We start from the raw sequence: 18,318 nt of genomic DNA on the forward strand, positions 1-18,318 counted from the left end.
GAGGGGACAGAGGAAACGCTCTGTGAACGTAAAGATAGAAACAGAGGTTATGCCGAGGAGGAAAAAACGGGCTGAAGAAAATGAACAGACGTTTCACCAAAGGTGATACACAGATACCAGAAACACATAAGAAGATGTTCAGCATCGTTAGTCATTAGGGAGATGCAAATTAAAACCACACACAATGAGGTATCACTACACGCTTATCAGAAGGGCTCAAATAAAAACAAAATATCAGCCACAAAAACACAGGCTGATGAGGATGCTGAGAATCTAGACAATTCTGGGGTCGCTGGTGGGGATGAGAAACGGTACAGCTGCTCGGAAAGGAGTTCGGCAGCTTCTTCGGCTATCATAGGACCCAGCGGTGGCCTCTCGGGCACTGCTCACAGAAGAGTGGAAACTCATAAGTGACATGAAAACCTGCACCTGAATGTTCATGCCAGTTTTTCTCCAAGCCTGAAACCAGAAGCGATTCAGACGTTCTTCGGTGGGTAAAGAGTTTCACTGTCTGTCCATTCCCTGGAACCATGTTTGGCAGAGAAGGGAAGCCGTTGATGCACTAGATAAAATCTCCCTACGCCTGTCCCCAGAGGTTTTGTACTCTCTGACGCCAAGTATATAACATTTTCAAAATGATAAAATCAGTTTGAAAATGATACAATTACAGCGATGGACAACAGACTCTTGGTTGGCAGGGATTGGGGAGCGGGTATGGGGGGGAGGGGACGAGGGTACAAAGAGCACATGAGGGGTCCTAGTACTAAGGATTGAAACCTCCTCTCTTTTGAATACAAGGATGTCAGGATTTGGGGCTTGATGTTCTGTTGTTTTGCAAGATATTCGCATTGAGGGAAACTGGGTAAATCTGGGCTTGGTAGATTCCTCACAGCTGCCTGTGAATCTACGATGACTTTAAAATAAACAGTTTACTGAAAAAGCAATGGAACAAGGAGGGGGAATCCCTTTTTGTGTGGCAACCCAGAAAAATGCCTGTGATACCATCGGAAGTGCCAGGGGCTGATGACAGACTGTTCAAGAGTGAGGCTAATTCTGGAATGAGCGTGCTTGTGGGGAAAGACTCTGGAAGACACCTTCCCAGACACTCAAGTGACTGAGTTGGAGGACTGGATCAACCTGTCGTTTGTCTGTCTGTCTGTCTGGTTCCTCAGTGGGAGACAGACGAGGAGGGGGCAGCTGCAGTGTGATTGGGGGGGAGAGGGTGGGCAGCGTACTGTGCTGTGGAATTATGGGTAATATTTTTTCTCTGTCTCTAAGTTCTAAACATGTGTCGTGGTTATAGGTTTTTTTAAAGATTTTATTTATTTATTTATTTGACAGGGAGAGAGACAGGGGAGAGGGAACATAAGCAGGGGGAGTGGGGAGAGGGAGAAGCAGACTCCCCATGGGGCAGGGAGCCCGATGCGGGGCTGGATCCCAGGACCCTGGGATCATGACCTGAGCCGAAGGCAGGTCATGCCTTCGGATGGAGCCACCTGGGCGTGCCTGTTTTTTATTTTATTTTATTTTATTTTATTTTATTTTACTTTATTTTATTTTTACGGTGGAAGAAGTTACGTATTAGAAACGGAAACGACATGAGCAAAGTTAAGCTCTTCTGCTAGCCATTCCCAGGGAGCTCACAGCCAGCGCTGAGCCATCAGACAGTCATCTGACAGCGGCTCTGGGCGGCTCTGGGTTGCAGGGAGCAGAGGGGGACATTCCCTCTGACTACTTTGGGGCTGGGGCTTTGCCCTGCGCTTCTCGGACACAGGGGCGTCCCAGGCCCAGAAGGCGGGCAGTGGCCTCACCTGTGCCACACACACCTGTTCCAGCCTGTTTTCTCGGCCGGCAATAAGCCAGGAGGCGGGAGCGAGGCAGGATTGTGTCTCCATTCAGCAGTGATGGCCTCACCCCCGTGTGTCCCGTGTTGGGCTCTGTGATACCGTCATTTATAGTGAGAAATACAGATTTGGTCTTCATCTTCGTTTCTGACACCGAGCTCCGAAAACCTTTGGAGTCCCCTAAGTGGTCAGAGGGTAAATGTGTCCCATTCATAACAAACCAGCCATGTTGGTTCTTTGTGCCCCACCCACCAGCCTCCTGCGGGAGAGAAAAAGGAGATCGACTACCGTGGCCAAGGCCAAGGATTCCAGTAGTCATGCCTGCATAGCGAAAACTCCCTCGAAACCCGGAAGGATGGGCTTCCAGGAGCTTCCAAGTCAGTGCAGCCGTGGGGGGGCCGGGAGGGGGACGGGCTTGGAGAGGGCAGGACCGCCCTGCACCCCCTGCCCTGGACCTTGCCCTGTATCCTGTATAACACTCTTTATAATAAAGTGGTAAGCGTAAGGAGATGTTTCTCTGAGCTCTGCTGGAGCGGAGGAGAGGACACTGACTTGTAGCCGGTAGTCGGGAAGCACAGTGACAGCCCGGACTGTGATTGGTGTTGGAAGGGGGGAGGGGCCGTCTCTGGAGACAGAGCCCTTGACCTGCAGGATCTGAGGCGTCTTCAGGGCTGGGTTGCATGGGGGATCACCCGCTGGTGTGGGAGAAGCGCCCGGCGGTGTGGGAGGCTCCACGCATCCTAACACACGCTCCGGCCCGATGTTGCCGAGGGCACACCGGGCCGCAGTGACGCCCACCCGAGATTCTTAGAGGCCTTCGCTGGGCGAACCCCCATTCCCATAGCAGCCGCGGCCCGCTGAGGGGCACGTGTGAAGACGGCGTTTTCCCTCCCTTGGCAATCTTGTTTGGTTGAGAAGGACGGTTTTGTCGGTTCGCTGGTTTTTTAGCCCTTGCAGGAGCCAGGACTGGCCTCCCGCGCGTCCTTTCCTGGAAGTTGACGAAGAACACAGGTGCCTGCCGGCTCGCTGCGTGGGCCACCATCCCCAAGATCTCGCTGGCCTCTCTCTGTTGACGTGTGTTTATACGTAGGGTGACGGTTTGGTTTGTGGGGAGCAGGACCCGGCGAGCTGCGTTTGTGGATTTTGCACCTATTTTTAGGAAGGGCAGTATTTTTAAAATGATCGCCTCCAGCCCAGAGCCTCCGTGGAACCCTGTGCCCTTCAGTGTGGTCACCAGGAGAGGACCCCGTGCTCAGAAGCCTGCCGAGGTGAGACCACTTCCTGTGGGGCCATAGCCGCCCAAGAGTTGCAGGCTGGTTTTCCGGGATCGGTTCTTGGCCCATCTGGTTCCATCAGGTGGGGGTAGGAGCACAGCTGCCGTCGTCCCGGCGTGCAGCGGGAGGCCTGGGTGGCGTTTGGCCTTGCTTGAGGTCACCGGGAGGCAGCTGAAGACACTGGCACCCAGAGCCTGGCACGTGGCCGCCTGCTTCCCGCTCCAGCCGCGCATCGTGTTTCTGCCGCCCTGAGCCGGGCTGGACGATCACAGCTGCCTTTCTGCGCTTGTGTGTGAGGGAGAAAACCGGCCTTGATGCCTTCAAAAAGGCAACAAAACAAAGGCGCCGAAGCCAAGAGGGCACGCCCCGGCCGTCCTGGGGGGTGTCCGGGGAGGTGGGCTCCCCACGGGCAGCCTCGTCCCTGGAGGGCCTGCAGAGCTGGGCACAACTGCTGGGCCGTGTTTGTTGGGGTTTGTCATGCCACGCTCGGTAGAGAGGCCCCAGGACAGGTGCTGGAGTGCAGTGGTTCCCCAGCCCGGCCGGGCCAGCAGGCGGCACCTTCTCCAGTTACTACCCAGAGCCGGGGGCTGCGGATCCTGGAGGCTGGACGAGGCATCGCATCCCCTCCCCAGGCTCAGGCACTCTCACGGCACCAGGAGGCTACTCAGCATCGCTGGGTCCCCAGGGAGACCCACTCTCAGAAGGGGTTGTCCTGGCCCCCCAGGGGCGTCCTGCGTACTTCACCCCCGGGGGTATGAAGCTGGGAGGCCACGGGTGCTGGCGCCCTTTGCAGGGTTTCTGCCCACTTTCCTCTGGGTTTCCCAACGTTGACACAAGGCCTTCTGGCTCAGGGGACATGCGTAACCGGAATTCAGGTCCACAGAGCGAGCTGGGGCCAGCTCACACATCTCTTCTCCACTCTGGTCCGCGGTGTCTTGTTCGCAGCTTAAAATTGGCCTTGGCTCAAGTAGTGACACCCTGGCGGTCGGCAGACGCGCACACCCCAGGGTTTGCTCCCAGCCCCTCAGGGAGCTGATTTACTGGCACACCTCTGGCTTTTGGGGTCTTTTGTGCAGAGTGAGTGAAATCCCAACAGAAATTTGGCCAGGTCTCCATGAGGCTGTTAGGCTGAGAGGCGGGTGGGCGGCCAAGCCGGTTCTCTAGACAACAGAGGCTAAGGGTCTGAGGACGGACAGCTGTGCCTGGAGACTTCATCCCGGCCATCGAACGTTTCCGTTGGATTTCCCCAGGGGGCCCCACTTTGTCCAGAAGCAGCGCGCTACCTCCCCAGGTCCAATACCCTGTTTCTGCGGGTGCCGGCTCTCCAGGCCACACACCCTTATCCGGCCTGCAGAGCTCCCTGTCTACTGGGGGGTGGGGGATCCCACAATGAGGAGTGAGGGGAGGGGAGAAGGGGGAGTTCCCCGGGTCTCCAGAACCTCAGGGCTGCGGCTCCCGCCCTGGTCTCAGAGTCCCCGAGGGTGTGGACCCGGCAGCCCCGTCCTCCGGATGCTCCAGCCCTTTGTCCCAGTCTCTGCAGGGGCCCAGTGTGTTTGGCTCTGTCCCCACAGCGGACTGCAGGCTTCCTGTGGGCCAGGTCCTGCCTTGCTCCGTGCTGTGCTGTTTCTGCCATGTCTCTGGGATGCTGATGGGGGCCCACAGGGCCATCAGGAACAGCATACTGGAACATTCCTATGTGCGGGGTGGTGCACGTGAGATGTGTTTCTCCTGGGTGTGCGCCTGGCAGTGGGAGTCCAGTGACCGACCTTGTTCTTCATCGTAGGCCCATGATGGTGGTGGGCGGGGGGCGGGGACACCAGTCTCACTTAAACTTCACACAGTCGTCCTGCTGGTAGTGACCTTTCACCTCAGGAAGCTGAGGCACAGGAAAATGAAGCGACAGCGGGTAGCCGGGGACAGTGGGTTGGCACCCGCTGATCTGTAAGGAGCCGTGCGGGTAACCACCACGCTTTACTCCAGTGCCAGCACCCCCCAACCACCAGGCCGCGGGCTTAGCGGAGTCCCCTCTGCTTCCTGGCGGGCCAGCACAGGACCCGCTGGTGAGGGGGGCTTTAGGCCTGTTTTGGGGTTCTGAGTCCCCCTCTACACACACAGCCCGGATGAGGCTTCTTCTTCCAGCTCTGGTCAGCACCCCTGCAAGTAGCAGTGTGTCTGTCCTGCCTTCTGTCTCCCACCGCAGGGAGCTGCTCTTGGTTCCTCTGGACGTGAGACTGTGGGGCTGGGCAGCTGGGAGGCCTGAGCTCCTGCAAAGATTGGGACTTCTTTTCTCTCGACAGCTTTGGGTCAGGCGTCTGGGGATGTGCGGATGTGGGTGTGAGGCCTCTCGGCCCCTTCAGTGCGGTCACTGGCCGCGCAGCACCGTGGCCCCAGCGGGACGGCCATCAGGCGGCTTCTCCGCAGCTGTCCGGGTCCGGCCGGCGCTGAGCTTGGCCGTGCTCCGTCTGGAAGCAGGGCTGAAAGAGCCAACGGAGTGCGGAGGGCACGGCAGCCTGAGAACAGTTTGTCACATGTGACTCCTTGGCTGAGAGCTATTTGCTGGGTGGCTCGATGTGTCTGGCAGCCCAGCGGGGGTATCACGGCCTTCAGGGAGCCCAGGGTCTAGAAGGGAGACAGGAGCCTCCCTCCAACCATCTCAGATGTGATGGATGCCATGAAGGGAAAGACCCAGGGCGCACGGTGTTGTTGGGTAGTAACTGTTGACAGTAGATTTTATCTGTTATTTCTTTTAAATGTTCATAATGAACAGTAAAGTGCATGATTCTGAAATGTACAGCTTGATGAATTTGTACATACGTGTACCCCCATGAGCCACCACCCAGATCCATCTGTGTAATGTTCCAGAAGGTTCTCTCATGCCCCTTCTTGGTCAGCACTCCCCTCTCCTCCCCAGGTAACTATTGCTCGGATTTCCCGCCAGTAGGTGCCCCCCAACTTCCACTGAGCTCAGGGCACCATGCGGGGTTCCACCCCTGAGAGCGTGACCTGAGCCCAAAACCGAGAATTGGTCGCTTAACCAACTCAGCCTCCCAGGTGCCCCTGTGATTTATTTCTAACAGGCAAATCTGGCCAGTTACCCCCGGCTTACATCTCTTTAGGGGCTCCTAGGAGTACTGCACATGATGTCTGTTCCAGACCCAGCTCTCCCCTGAGCTGATCTGCGCTTACCCTTCAAAGGTCAGGTTGGCGGTCACTTCCTCCAGGAGGCACCCTCTGCCCCCGCAGTTCTGCTCCAGACTGGAGGAACAGTGTCCCTCTGTCTCCATGGCTCCCCACAGGAGCCCCTCATAGTCCTTCTGGCCATCACGACTGTCCGTGGACTGGCCGTCTACCCCCCGTGTGGATGGCCCACTCCCTGGCCCTGGCACACAGCCTGAGCACTGGGTTCCATCAGAGGCCCCTGCCCGCAGCTAACAGTCATGAGGCACCTATTGTGAGTCAGGCAGCGAGCTGGCCCTGGGCCCGTGGGGATGAAGGGGACAGTCCAGCTGGGATCGGTCCCAAGTCAGAGCTTTCACCCTACGAGCCGCCAGGTTTAAAAAATGTTTTAATTGAAATATAATTTACATACTATGGAATTCCCTTTAAAGTGTGCAATTCAGTGGGGTTTAAGTTTTTAGAATATTCACAAAGTTGTGCCACTATCGCCACTAATTCCAGAACGTTTCCGTTACCCTACAAGGACAGCCCATACCCACTGGCAGTTTCTGCTCTGGCCCCCAAAGCCCGGCCCTGATCCCCTCCAGTCTCCGTCAGTCTCTGCGGATTTGCCTGGTGCAGATGTTTCGTCTCAGTGAAGTTGTGCAGCCTTTGTTGGGACTGGCTCTTCTCACTCAGCGCCCCGTGTTTGGGTTCGTCCGTGTTGTAGCGTGCGTCAGTGCCTCCCTCCTCATTGGCGGAGCGACGTTCCCTCCTGTGTCGAGACTACCTCTGACTTAGCTGTCCGTCCGCTGACGGACACTTGTTTTGTTTTCAGATCTTGTGCAAATGCTGCTGTGAACATTCGTGTACACATTTTGGGTGGACGTGTATTTTTAATTGTCTTGGTATGTGACTAGTTGTGGAATTTCTGGGTTGTAGGGTGACTTCATGTTAAACTTTTTAAGGAGTGAGGAGCCATGTGTGAAGGTTGGGTAAAAATGTGTAAGAAAAGGAGTGCCTGCGCGGCTCAGTTGGTTAAGTAGGCAACTCCTGGTCTCAGTTCGGGTCTTGATCTCATGGTCATGAGTTCGAGCCCCGCATTGAGCTCAATGCTGGGTGTGGTACTTATGTAAAATATGTATATATGTAGGGGCGCTGGGGTGGCTCAGTCGGTTGAGTGATTGACTCTTGGTTTCGGCGCGGGTCATGATCTTGGGGTCGTGGGATCGAACCCCGCATTGGGCTCCTCGCTCAGTATGGAGTCTCCTTCAGATGCTTCCCCTTCTCCCCACTCCTCGGCTCCTCCCCGCTCATGCATGCTCTCTCTTTTTCTCTCAAATAATAATAAATAAAATCTTTACAAAAATATGTGAGGAAAAGACTAAATTTATTCACTTCCATTCAAGACACTTGCCAAATACGTGCCAAGATGTTGACCTTGTCACTGGTGATGGAGGCCAGCTCCTCCGTGAGCTCGAAGAACTCTTAAGTGCAAGTGGTTTTACGGTGTTTTTACGTTGAGCCGTTCGCTCCTTTAACCTGCGCTCACGGGGCGGCCACTCGGTGCCAGCACCCGCCGCGCTGGGCACGTGAGCGGCCTCAGTCCTGCTCGAGGACCACATGGAGGAGGACGGGAGATCAGGACGCTAAGGAAGCGGGTCGTATTGTGGGCGGGGAGACGAGGGGGGCTCCTGACAATGAACCGGGTGCGGGCAGAACCACATGGGGTTGCGTGAGATTTGAACAACGCCTTGGAGTAGGTGGCAGGGGCCGTGCAGATTGCTGGGGAAGGACGGGCCCGGAGCGGGGCGGCTGGGGCAGCAAAGAGGAACGGAAGCCTCAGCAGCTGGCGGGAGAAGGGTCAGTTTTATTCACAGAGGGGGCCCGTGTTGGGGTTTTGTGCAGAGTTCAGCTGTGGTCTGACTCCAGGATTTAAAGGGGTCCCTCTGCCGCTTTGTTGGCTCAGGTGACGGGGAGAGGGCAAAGCAGGGAGACCAGGTGGGCGGTCTCTGGGCTCATCCCATGGCGAGCTGGTGGGCGCTGGCACAAAGCAGCGAAGGATGGGAAGAAACACTGTTCTAGTAACGCAGAAATGCGCCCCTGCGAAGTGAAGTCACCTCATCATCACACTCCCGAGAGACAATCCTCTCTCTTCAGTTTGACGTCCGTCCTCCTGGGCTCTTTTTTTTTTTTTTTTTTTTTTTTAGATTTTATTTATTTATTTGACAGATTGAGAGAGAGACAGTGAGAGAGGGAACACAAGCAGGGGGAGAGGGAGAAGCAGACTCCCTGCAGAGCAGGGAGCCCAACGCAGGGCTCGATCCCAGGACCCTGGGATCATGACCAGAGCTGAAGGCAGAGGCTTCACCGACTGAGCCACCCAGGTGCCCCTGGGCTCTTTTACATGTAGAGCAGCACATACTTTTTTACTTGAATGGAATCATACCCTCAGTGTAAAGTTCAGTAGACCTGCTTCCCGCCACCCGCCGTGTGCCCTGGTGTCCGTGTCGACTGTAAGGGGCCACCTCCCTGTCCTGGAGCTGCGCACATGTGGGACAGTCGCACTGTCATGTGCTTCACGACTCCCAGGCTGGTAGACGTCGCTGTTTCGCACTTCCCCCTATTTTAGACCGTGTTGCAGTGAAAATTCCTATGCAAACATATGTGTGTGTATTTTTAAAAATAAACTTTTTATTTTGGAATAATTTCATAGCTACAGAAAAGTTACCAAGACGGCAGAGAGCTCCTGTCTGCCCTTCCCCCAGTTCCTTCTCTGGTTCACACCTTACGTTTCCGGGGTCCACTCATCACCGCTCAGAACCGACACGGGTGCACATACTGGTTTATCTTGTATCTGAACCTTATGTGCATTTTACCACAAACATATTTTTTGTATACTCATTTGATGGTTTGTTTTTAATTTTTTTCCCAAGATTATTTATTTATTTTAGAGAGCGAGCATGAATGAGTGGGAGGGGCAGAGGGAGAGGGAGAGAGACGCTCAAGGAGACCCCACGCTGAGGGTGGGGCCCGATGTGGTGCCACAGGTCAGACACGTGTTTAACTGTGCCACCTGGGCACCCCGATTCTTTAAGATAAACACCCCAAAATGGAATTGTTGGGTCAGAGAGAACATTTATTTATTTATTTTAGATTTTATTTGTTTGAGAGAAAGCGAACTAGAGAGAGAGCATGGGCAGGGGGAAGGGGAGAGGGAGCCTAGTATAGAACTGGATCCCAGGACGCCAGGGTCATGACCTGAACCGCCTACCTGACGGAGCCAGCCAGGCGTCAGGTCCGGGGGAGTACCCAGCAGCCCAAGGTGAGAAGGTTCCCGCTGCCAGGCTTGCACCAGTTAGTCACAGAGACAGGATGGAGCGAGGCGGCTTACCACACCTGGAACGCAGAAGATGCCACGTTCCCAGACCGTGACTGCTTGTCCCCGAGACGGGACAGGTGTGAGTTGATGTTGGAGGCCTGGGAGATGAAAAGCCACCCTCAAGGCCTCTAGGCCCACGGGCCCGAGGCCCGCAGCACAGCACGGCTAACCTGCGGCCACTGCGTGTACCTGTCTGTGAGCCCGCCAGGCTCAGGCTGGGCCACCCCGGTGCCCAGTGCCTTGGGAGCTGTGTCTGTGGTTGTGCCTGGCGTAGCACAGGTGACTGGCAACGGGCTCTTCCTCACACCTGTGTGAGTCCCCAGAACTTCGCACACAGAAAGCCTGGCTCCGAGGACTGACGGGGGTTGCTCAGCTTTAAACCCATGGGGTGTCCTGTGTGCAGAGGGGTGGGGACATCTGGACTGTGGAACGTCAGAGGCAGGGAGCTGCTCCTGAAGCTCCAAGTTCACAGGGGCTGACCCAAGCATCGGTGCTGTCCCAGGGGCACAACCAGAGTCCTGAAGAGTCTGGGATAAGGGAGGGGAGCAGTCTCGTCCCACTGAGCCCCTGGAAGGGCCCCAGGAGTGCAGCATGTGAGATGGACCCCAGAGGATGAGAGGGAGGATGTGTGGAGACAGGAGCAGGGAGAGCACAGAAGGCAGGAGAGACAAGGGTGAGGGCAGGGGTGCGGAGGTGGGGACCGTGTCTGTTATCTTGAAGAACTAGGAATAGGTTTCCATGTTTCACCGGCCAAGGCCATGTGTCTTCTCACGGCCTCGATGTGTGACGTCACTCACGGGGCTTCTTTGGTCTCCCTCCTGTCCCCTCCTGTTGCTGGTCTCCAGATGCCACAGGCATCAGGGCTTGGCCTAGGCCCACCGAGGCTCTCCTCTTCCATTCTCCCCCCAGGTGACCCTGCAGGCCTTAAACCCAGCTTCCCCGACCTCTGCCTCTGGTGGCCTCCTGATCTCTGCCCTCGCCCATCATCAGACATCCCCAGCCTGGCAGGTTCCAAACAGAACTTTCTGGAAGTGTAAGCAGAAACAGGGTATTTGCATGACCTTAACATGCCAGATACTCAGTGGTCACAAAGGGAAAACTAGGAAGTTTACAGTGGAGGAGCTGGTGCGTTGGACCTTAGCCTGGCGATCAAGGTTAACGGCACGTACGTGCTCCTGATGACGCGCTGAGAAGGGCACCTCGGCCCTGTGTGTCCTTCCCCGTGCTTCACGGGGAGCTCTCCGACTCGCCGTGCTGAGGAAGGAAGCGCAGGCAGGGCCTGGACCCCGTCCTCATACACGTGTGTCTGCAGCTCGCTGCCTCCCAGTCGCTGAGAGGTGGCGACGACCCACGCGTCCATCAGCGGGTGACGGGATAGGCACAGTGTGGTCTGTCCTTATGGTGGCGGATCATTCAGCACGAAGTTCTGACACAGGCTACGACACGGTGACTCCGAAGGGCGTTGTGCCGGACGAAACAGTCTGATGCAAAAGGACGAGACACCGTCGCATTCGATGTGAGCCAGCCAGGAGGGGCACAGTCATGCAGACAGAAAGCAGAATGGCAGCGGCGGGGCCGGGGGGCGGGGGATGCTCCCGAGACAAAACGCCACCGACCAGGGCCGACCCACCAGACGTTTATTTTCTCACTGTTCTGGAGGCCGGACTTCCAAGGTCAAGGTTTCAACCTCTGTGGGTAAATGATGAAAATGGGGGGTGGGGGGTGGCTAGCTCCTATGTCCACCTCCTCCATGCGTCCCTGACCCCTCCTGTGTCACCTGCCCCAGGGCGCGGGGGCCGTGACCTGTCCCTCTGCACCCTGGCTGCCGAAGGCCTTGTTTGTGTGGACGAGTGAGTCTGGCTTCCACCGTGTGGCGTGGTGGGTGTGTGAGCGGGAGAGGTGGCCGAGCAGGACAGCCGGGGCAGGGGAAGGTGTGGCCCGGCGAGGACTCCGGGTGGCCGGCTGGCCCACTGAGAGGCTCGTGCCCGTTGGGTGCTGTGGTGACATTGGCCATCAGCGGCTCATACAACGGGGACACGAGCCGAAGGCAAGCATGGGTCTCAGCCGCACCGGCCGCTGCTCTGTGGTCTGGAGCACTCGGGCCTGGTTTTCTTAATCGCTTTGTTCTCTGAACACCCAGGGTTTTGATTATTAGCTGTCGAGGATGACTTCACGTGGAGATTTTACTGCCTAATGGAGTACGCACTTATTTAAAAAAGAAAAAAAAAACCTGGCAGGAGAGGAGTAAAAATACAGCTTTCCCAGAAATACATTTAAAGAAAAAATCCATTAAGAACCCAGAAGAACATAGAGCGCTAGTATGAAGTGTGAGGTAGCGAGGGAATTCGGGGGCACGCTTGGACCGTGGTGGTTGGCCCAGACCCCCTCCGTATCCTGCCCCCAAGGTTCCCCTCCATGGCCCATCCCCCAGGCCTGCCGGAAATGCAGGGTGCAGGGGTCTTCTGCGTCAGGACACACATCCCTGAGCAAGGGATGGCAGGAGGACGGGGAGAGCTCCAGGGCGAGGTCCCCCACGGGGTGCCCGTGGTCAGTGTCCGTGTGCCCGGGGAGACCCCGCCATCCCCGCTCCCTCCTTCCCCAGCCTCTGCCTCCTTCCCACCCCCCTGGCCCGTGCCTACGTGGGCTGCTGACCAGGGGCTGGTGTCAAGGTGACTTGGCTGATGGTCCCGGAGCTGCCGGGTGCGTTGCCCCATCCATGCAGCCGCCGCTAACGAATTCCGAGCAAGAACCATTCCTTGCGTTCTGAGGCTGGGGAGTTTCATACCAGTGCCCACCGAGCCCACTGAGTCAGGCCTGATGCCAACTCGTGTGATCACTAGTAGGAGTAGGCGCCGTTATCTTCCACTTTAGAGCTGGAAGAATAAGGCCCTGGGAGGTGCGTGCCCCCCCCCAGATCTGTGCTTGACCAGGAGATGAACAAGGGGGTCCTGGCCGCCAGGTTCTGGGCCCTGAGGACCAGAACTAGGGTTGCTCCCCAGGCTCCAGCCAGCCGGAGTTGGGCTGTCCCCGGGACCCACGCCAGCCTCCTGGGCACAAGGGACGCCCATCCTCAGCCCACCCACGCAGCCTCACTCCCCATGTCACCTCTTCTTTGAAGCAAGACATGCCCTGGAACGAGCCCACCCTGTGATTTTATTGATCCAAAGAACAAAGTTAATTAGGTTCATAAACTGTCACTCTTGACACTGTCCAGAGGGCCTGCCTCTGGCTTCCAGGGCCCCCAGGGAGGCAGGGCCCTGAGGCAGGTGGTGGGCAAGCTTGCCTGCGTCTGCCCCCCCATTCCTCCCTCTTCAGACAAGGCCAGGTGGCCTTCAAGGCCTGGCCTGGCACTGCCCTCCCACCCCGCCCCTCCCACAGCATGAGCGAGGCTGCGTCGCTCCCTCCCTGGCGACAGGGCCCTCCTCACCCCACAAGTGCGTGTGCCTGCGCACACCTCCTTCCTTCCTCCCTCCTCCGCAGACAGCTCGGCCTCCCTCAAAGCCCCTTTCATGCTGCGAGTAGCTGTTCTGACTCCTGCGTGGTGATTCGTGCCTGTCTGTGTCCCCGTCTCCCTCCACCCACCCCAGGCTGGGAGCCCCCTGAGGTGAGACCATACTGTCATGGCCACCACCGTCCCCACACCGGCCCAGCCACGGAAGCTGGCCGAGGGAACGCTGATACCACCAGGACTCCGTGGGTTAGACCGTCCGTCTCTTGCCCCTGCTGCGCTTTCCAGAGACTGCTTGAGTCTTCTGCGGCGCCCAGCCTCCAGTGGGCACACACTCTTGGCTTGCACACTGTGGGTTTGGACCGTTGGAGAAAGAGCCTTTTGCATCATTTATCTTGGGCCACGCCCATGCCAGGCTGCTTGGAGGGCCCCTTCGAGGCCCAGAGAGGTTTCTAGGAAAGGAGATTCCATGGAAAAGGGCTTTGGGGAAAGCTGGCTGCTTTTGCCTAACTCGCGGACGGCCCTGAGTGCTGAAACACGTCCTCCCGAAGGCCTTCCCGAGGCTGTCGCTGGGTCTGCCCAGTGCTTATCCTGAGTACACACGTGTCCTGACTGGCTGAGCCTACCCCCAGAATCCCTCTTTCTAGAAGCATCTCACGGCACCACGGTTTGGCCTGCCTTTCGCAGAAGGACCTCCTGCTCGGAGCAGCCCCTGCCACCGCCATGGGACCGGCGAGCGTGAGTCACTGCCGCCCCTGGATGGAAACAGCTACTGGTAACAGCACTGAACGCCTTCCAGCTTCCCGCAGCTGCCTTCATGCAGCATGGCAGCAACGGGGAAAATCGCACATAGAACCTATTTATTTAGAGGCTCCGCCAGCCTCTGGGAAGGAGCCTTTCAGGCTTGGCCAGGAAGGCGGCCAGAGTTACGTTACGGAGTCTCCATGTGCGGCTGTCCTACGGTTTGCACTCCAGTCTCCTGCTGATGGACGTGTAGATGGTTTCCAATTTTTGCGTGATTATAAATCACGCTATAGTGAACGGTGTTGGCATGGCTTCCTGTGCAAATGTGCTAGGTTTTCCTTGGGACAGTTTCCCCCGCTCGCCGGGCAGTAAGCATCGCCATGGAGAGCTGAGTAAACGTACGTCTCCCCAGGCCTGTCCTGGCAAGTCTGACTTTGGAGCCAGGAATCTTTCATTTCTTTCAGCAGAGTTCAGTGACTCCTGTTATCGGGGGAGGTTAGCGCGCCCCGACTCAGAAGCAGGGCGGCTGGCCCGGAGCGGACGGGTTGTCACTGTGTGCTCAGATACTGCTGATCGCCCCACAGGGCATGTGCCGTTTCTGTCCCCTCCAGCAGTGGAAGAGAACCCGATTTTCCCACTCCTTGCCAGCTCTCAGTACTGTTAAGTTTTTCAAAAGCTTTTCCAAATCTGGAGGATGTGTAATAACATCTCTTTAATATAAGCAGCACACCCCGTGCTTTCGGCATGGTCGAGCTCGCGTTCAAATGTTTAATGACTCTTCAGGTTTCCCTTTGTGGATGATCTACCCGTGTCCTTCGTACACTTTACTGTGGAGTACTCGTCACTTTTAAAATTACAGGTGACCGGGGCGCCTGGGTGGTTCAGTCGGTGAAGCCTCTGCCTTTGGCTCATGTCATGATCTCAGGGTCCTGGGATCGAGCCCCACATCGGGCTCTCTGCTCAGCGGGGAGCCTGCTTACCCCTCCCCCTCTGCCTGCCTCTCTGCCTGCTTGTGATCTCTCTCTCTATCAAATAAATAAATAAAATCTTCTTTAAAATTAAATAAAATTACAGGTGACTCAGGGCCCCTGGGTGGCACAGTCGATGAAGCATCTGAATCTTGGTTTCGGCTCAAGTCTTGATCTCGGGGTTGTGAGATGGAGCCCCGCCTCGACTCCTCTCTCCACGTGGAGTCTGCACAGGGTTCTCTCTCCCTCTCCCCCACCCCCACTCTCAAATCAGTCAATAAATCTTTAAAGAAGAGTACAGTTGACCCTTGAACAACACAGGTTTGAACTGCGTGGGTCCACTTATGTGCATGAATTTTTTTATAGTATGGTACTGTAAATGTATTTTCTCTGATGATTTTCCTCATATTTTCTACTCTCTAGCTTACTTTATCACACAGATATAGTATATATGTGTATGACACATACAGAATGTGTTAATCAATGGTTTATGTTACTGGTAAGTTTACCAGCCAACAGTGGGCTATTTGGGGGGGAGCCGGAAGTTAGGCATGGATTTCTGACTGCTGGGGGCGGGGGTCCTAACCCCCATGTTCAAGAGTCAAGTGTAGTTTGTTAAAATTCTGAATACAGTCTCCTCCTGCTCTTTTGTCAGTTATTTGTGTTGTAAATATTTACTCTCCATCTGTGGCTTGTATTTTTTTGAAAGATTTATTTATTTGAGAGAGAGAGAGTGAAAATGAGTGTGAGCTGGGGGAGGGGCAGGAAGAGAGAGAGAAGCAGACTCCCCACCGAGCAGGGAGCCCAGTGTGGGGCTCGATCCCAGGACCCCGAGATCACAACCCGAGCTGAAGGTAGACATTTTACCAACGGAGCCACCCAGGTGCCCCTGTGGTTTGTATTCTTACTTAGTTTATGGTGTCTTACTGAATGAAAGGTTTAAATTGAAATATGCATTTTGTGTCTTGTCCAGTACATCTTCCCCTCCCCATCATTGGAAAGATACTCTTCTGCATTCTCCTCCAGGAGTTTAAAAGTTTTGCTTGGCACATTCAGGTTCTGACTCTACTTGAATGTGACTGGTACGCATGGCGTGAGGTAGGGATCTGATTGTATTGTCTATATGGTAACCAGTGGCTCTTCAAACACCCGCTTCATTCGCCACCCTTTCCCCCACTGACTTGGAATGCCATCTGTGTTGTGTGTCAGCTTTCCATCTTTGCTCTTATCAGTCCCTTTTAATGTGTGTTTTTTTTTAAGTAAACAGCTTTATTGAGATAGAATCTAGAACCACATAGTTTACCCATGTAAAACATATAATTCCAGAGTTTTTAGTATGTACAATCACCATCACCGTTGGTCAATTTTAGAACGTTTGCATCACCTTTAAAAGAACGATGTGTACCATCCTCCCCATGTAGCTACCCACCCCATCTCCCCCGCCCAAAGCAACCACTAACGTACTCTCCATCCCTGTATGTTTCCCTGTTGTGGACATTTCATATGAGTGGAACAATGTGAAAAGTGGTCTTTTTTAAGTGGCTTCTTTCACTTGGGTATATACCTCGGAGTGGGATTGGTGGGTCATATGGTAATTAATTTTAATCATTGGAGGACTGCCAGACCATTTTCCAAAGCAGCCACATCATTTTACATTCCCACCAGCAGTGTATAAATGTCCTGATTTCTCCATATCTTCACCTGCACTTGTGCTTATCAGACTTCTTGATTCCAGCTGTCTCAGTGGGTGGGGAAGTGATATCGTCATGGTTTTGGTTTGCAGTTCCCCTCCCTTTGACAAACCTGAGACCGTGAAGACTTACCTCTGTGTTTTTTTCTAAGAATTTGATGTTTTTAGCTCTTCCATTCAGATCTTTGGGCCATTTTTTAAACTGATAAGCGTATTTTATTGAGCATATATTTTGTTCCAGCAGCTGTTAAGCATATACAGATGACTTTATTTGTTGCTTAACATAGTCCTAAAAAGTCATTTCCATGGCAGTACATTTTTACAAATGGGAAACCAAGGTTTAGACATATCGACTTAACTAACCATGATCACAGAACATCACAGGTGGAAAAGTTCAGTTTCAAATTCAGGTCTTTCTGGTGCCAAAGGCCCTTGGTGCTTTTAAGTTTCTTTCTTTTTAAAAAATTAACATATAATGTATTATTTGTTTCAGGGGTACAGGTCCTGATTCATCAGTTTCATATAATACCCACTGCTCCTTACAACACACACCCTCCCCAATGTCCATCACCCAGTCACCCCCTTCCCTCTCCCCCACCCCTCTCCAGCAACCCTCAGTTTGTTTCCTGTGGTTAAGAATCTCATGGTTTGTCTTCCACTCTGATTTTGTCTCCTTTTATTTTTCCCTTTCTTCCCTTGTAATCTCTGTTTTGTGTCTTAAATTCCACGCATGAATGAGATCGTATGATAATTGTCTTTCCCTGATTGACTTATTTCACTCAGCATAATACACTCTGGTTCCGTCCACCTCATTGCAAATGGCAAGATGTCATTTTTTCGGTGGCTGAGTAATGCTCCGTGGTGCATATGTACCACGTCTTCTTTATCCATTCATCTGTTGGTGGACTTCTAGGCTTGTTTCACAGTTTGGCTATTGTGGACATGTCTGCTCTAAACATTGGGGTGCATGTGCCCCTTCGGATCACTACGTTTGTATCTTTAGGGTAAATACCCAGTAGTGCGATTGTTGGGTTGTAGGGTAGCTCTAGTTTTACTTTTTGAGGAACCTCCGTGCTGTTTCCAGAGCGGCTGCACCAGCTTGCATTCCCACCAACAGTGTAGAAGGATCCCCCTTTCTCCGCATCCTCGCCAACACCTGTCGTTTCCTGACTTGTTCATTTTAGCCACTCTGGCTGGTGTGAGGTGGTATCTCACTGTGGTTTTGATTTGTATTTCCCTGATGCTGAGTGATGTGGAGCACTTTTTCATGTGTCTGTTGGCCAGGTCTTTGGGTCGCTTTGCGTGTATGTTTGCCCATGGTGTGATGTAAGGGTCCAGTTTTATTCTTTTGCATGTGGCTGTGCTGTTGTCACAGTGTAGGCAGGAAAGAGCCACAGCCCTCCTGTGGACCTCCACCTTGCTAATACTGATTTTAATGACTCAAAAAATTTTATAAATTAAAGGTTTGCTCATTTCAGCAGACCGTCACTGGATTAACAGTAATTAGGTTTTATTGTCATTATCTTGGAAATTGCCCTGCATGCATCTCTGAACATGGGCTTATTTATATGTGAGCACATAAATCACTGTCTCAGGGAATCGTTTTTACGTAAGAGGAACTTGGAGGATTATCAAGTTCGAGTGGTGTGCTGTAACTGTACCGGCTAGCTGTTTGCGAGGCCGGGGAAGCCCTGATGGAAGTGCTCGTCGCTTTCCGTGGCGTGAATGCTCCCGGCGTGGCTGGTTTCGAGCCGCCAAAGCGAGCTCTCAGGGCGTGGAGCTGGGGGAGATGCGCGGTCCACGCACACTGGC

General features: G+C 54.4%; 1 protein-coding gene across 2 annotated transcripts in view; it reads left to right on the forward strand.

The window, feature by feature from the left end:
• LOC111145247 (phospholysine phosphohistidine inorganic pyrophosphate phosphatase) overlaps nt 1-18,318 on the forward strand; it is a 116,885-nt gene that overhangs the window by 76,718 nt on the left and 21,849 nt on the right. The gene's annotated exons all lie outside the window — the stretch shown is intronic.

Source organism: Enhydra lutris, unplaced genomic scaffold, assembly GCF_002288905.1.
Source record: "Enhydra lutris kenyoni isolate GAN:26980312 unplaced genomic scaffold, ASM228890v2 scaffoldscaffold12, whole genome shotgun sequence".
NCBI lineage: Eukaryota > Metazoa > Chordata > Mammalia > Carnivora > Mustelidae > Enhydra > Enhydra lutris.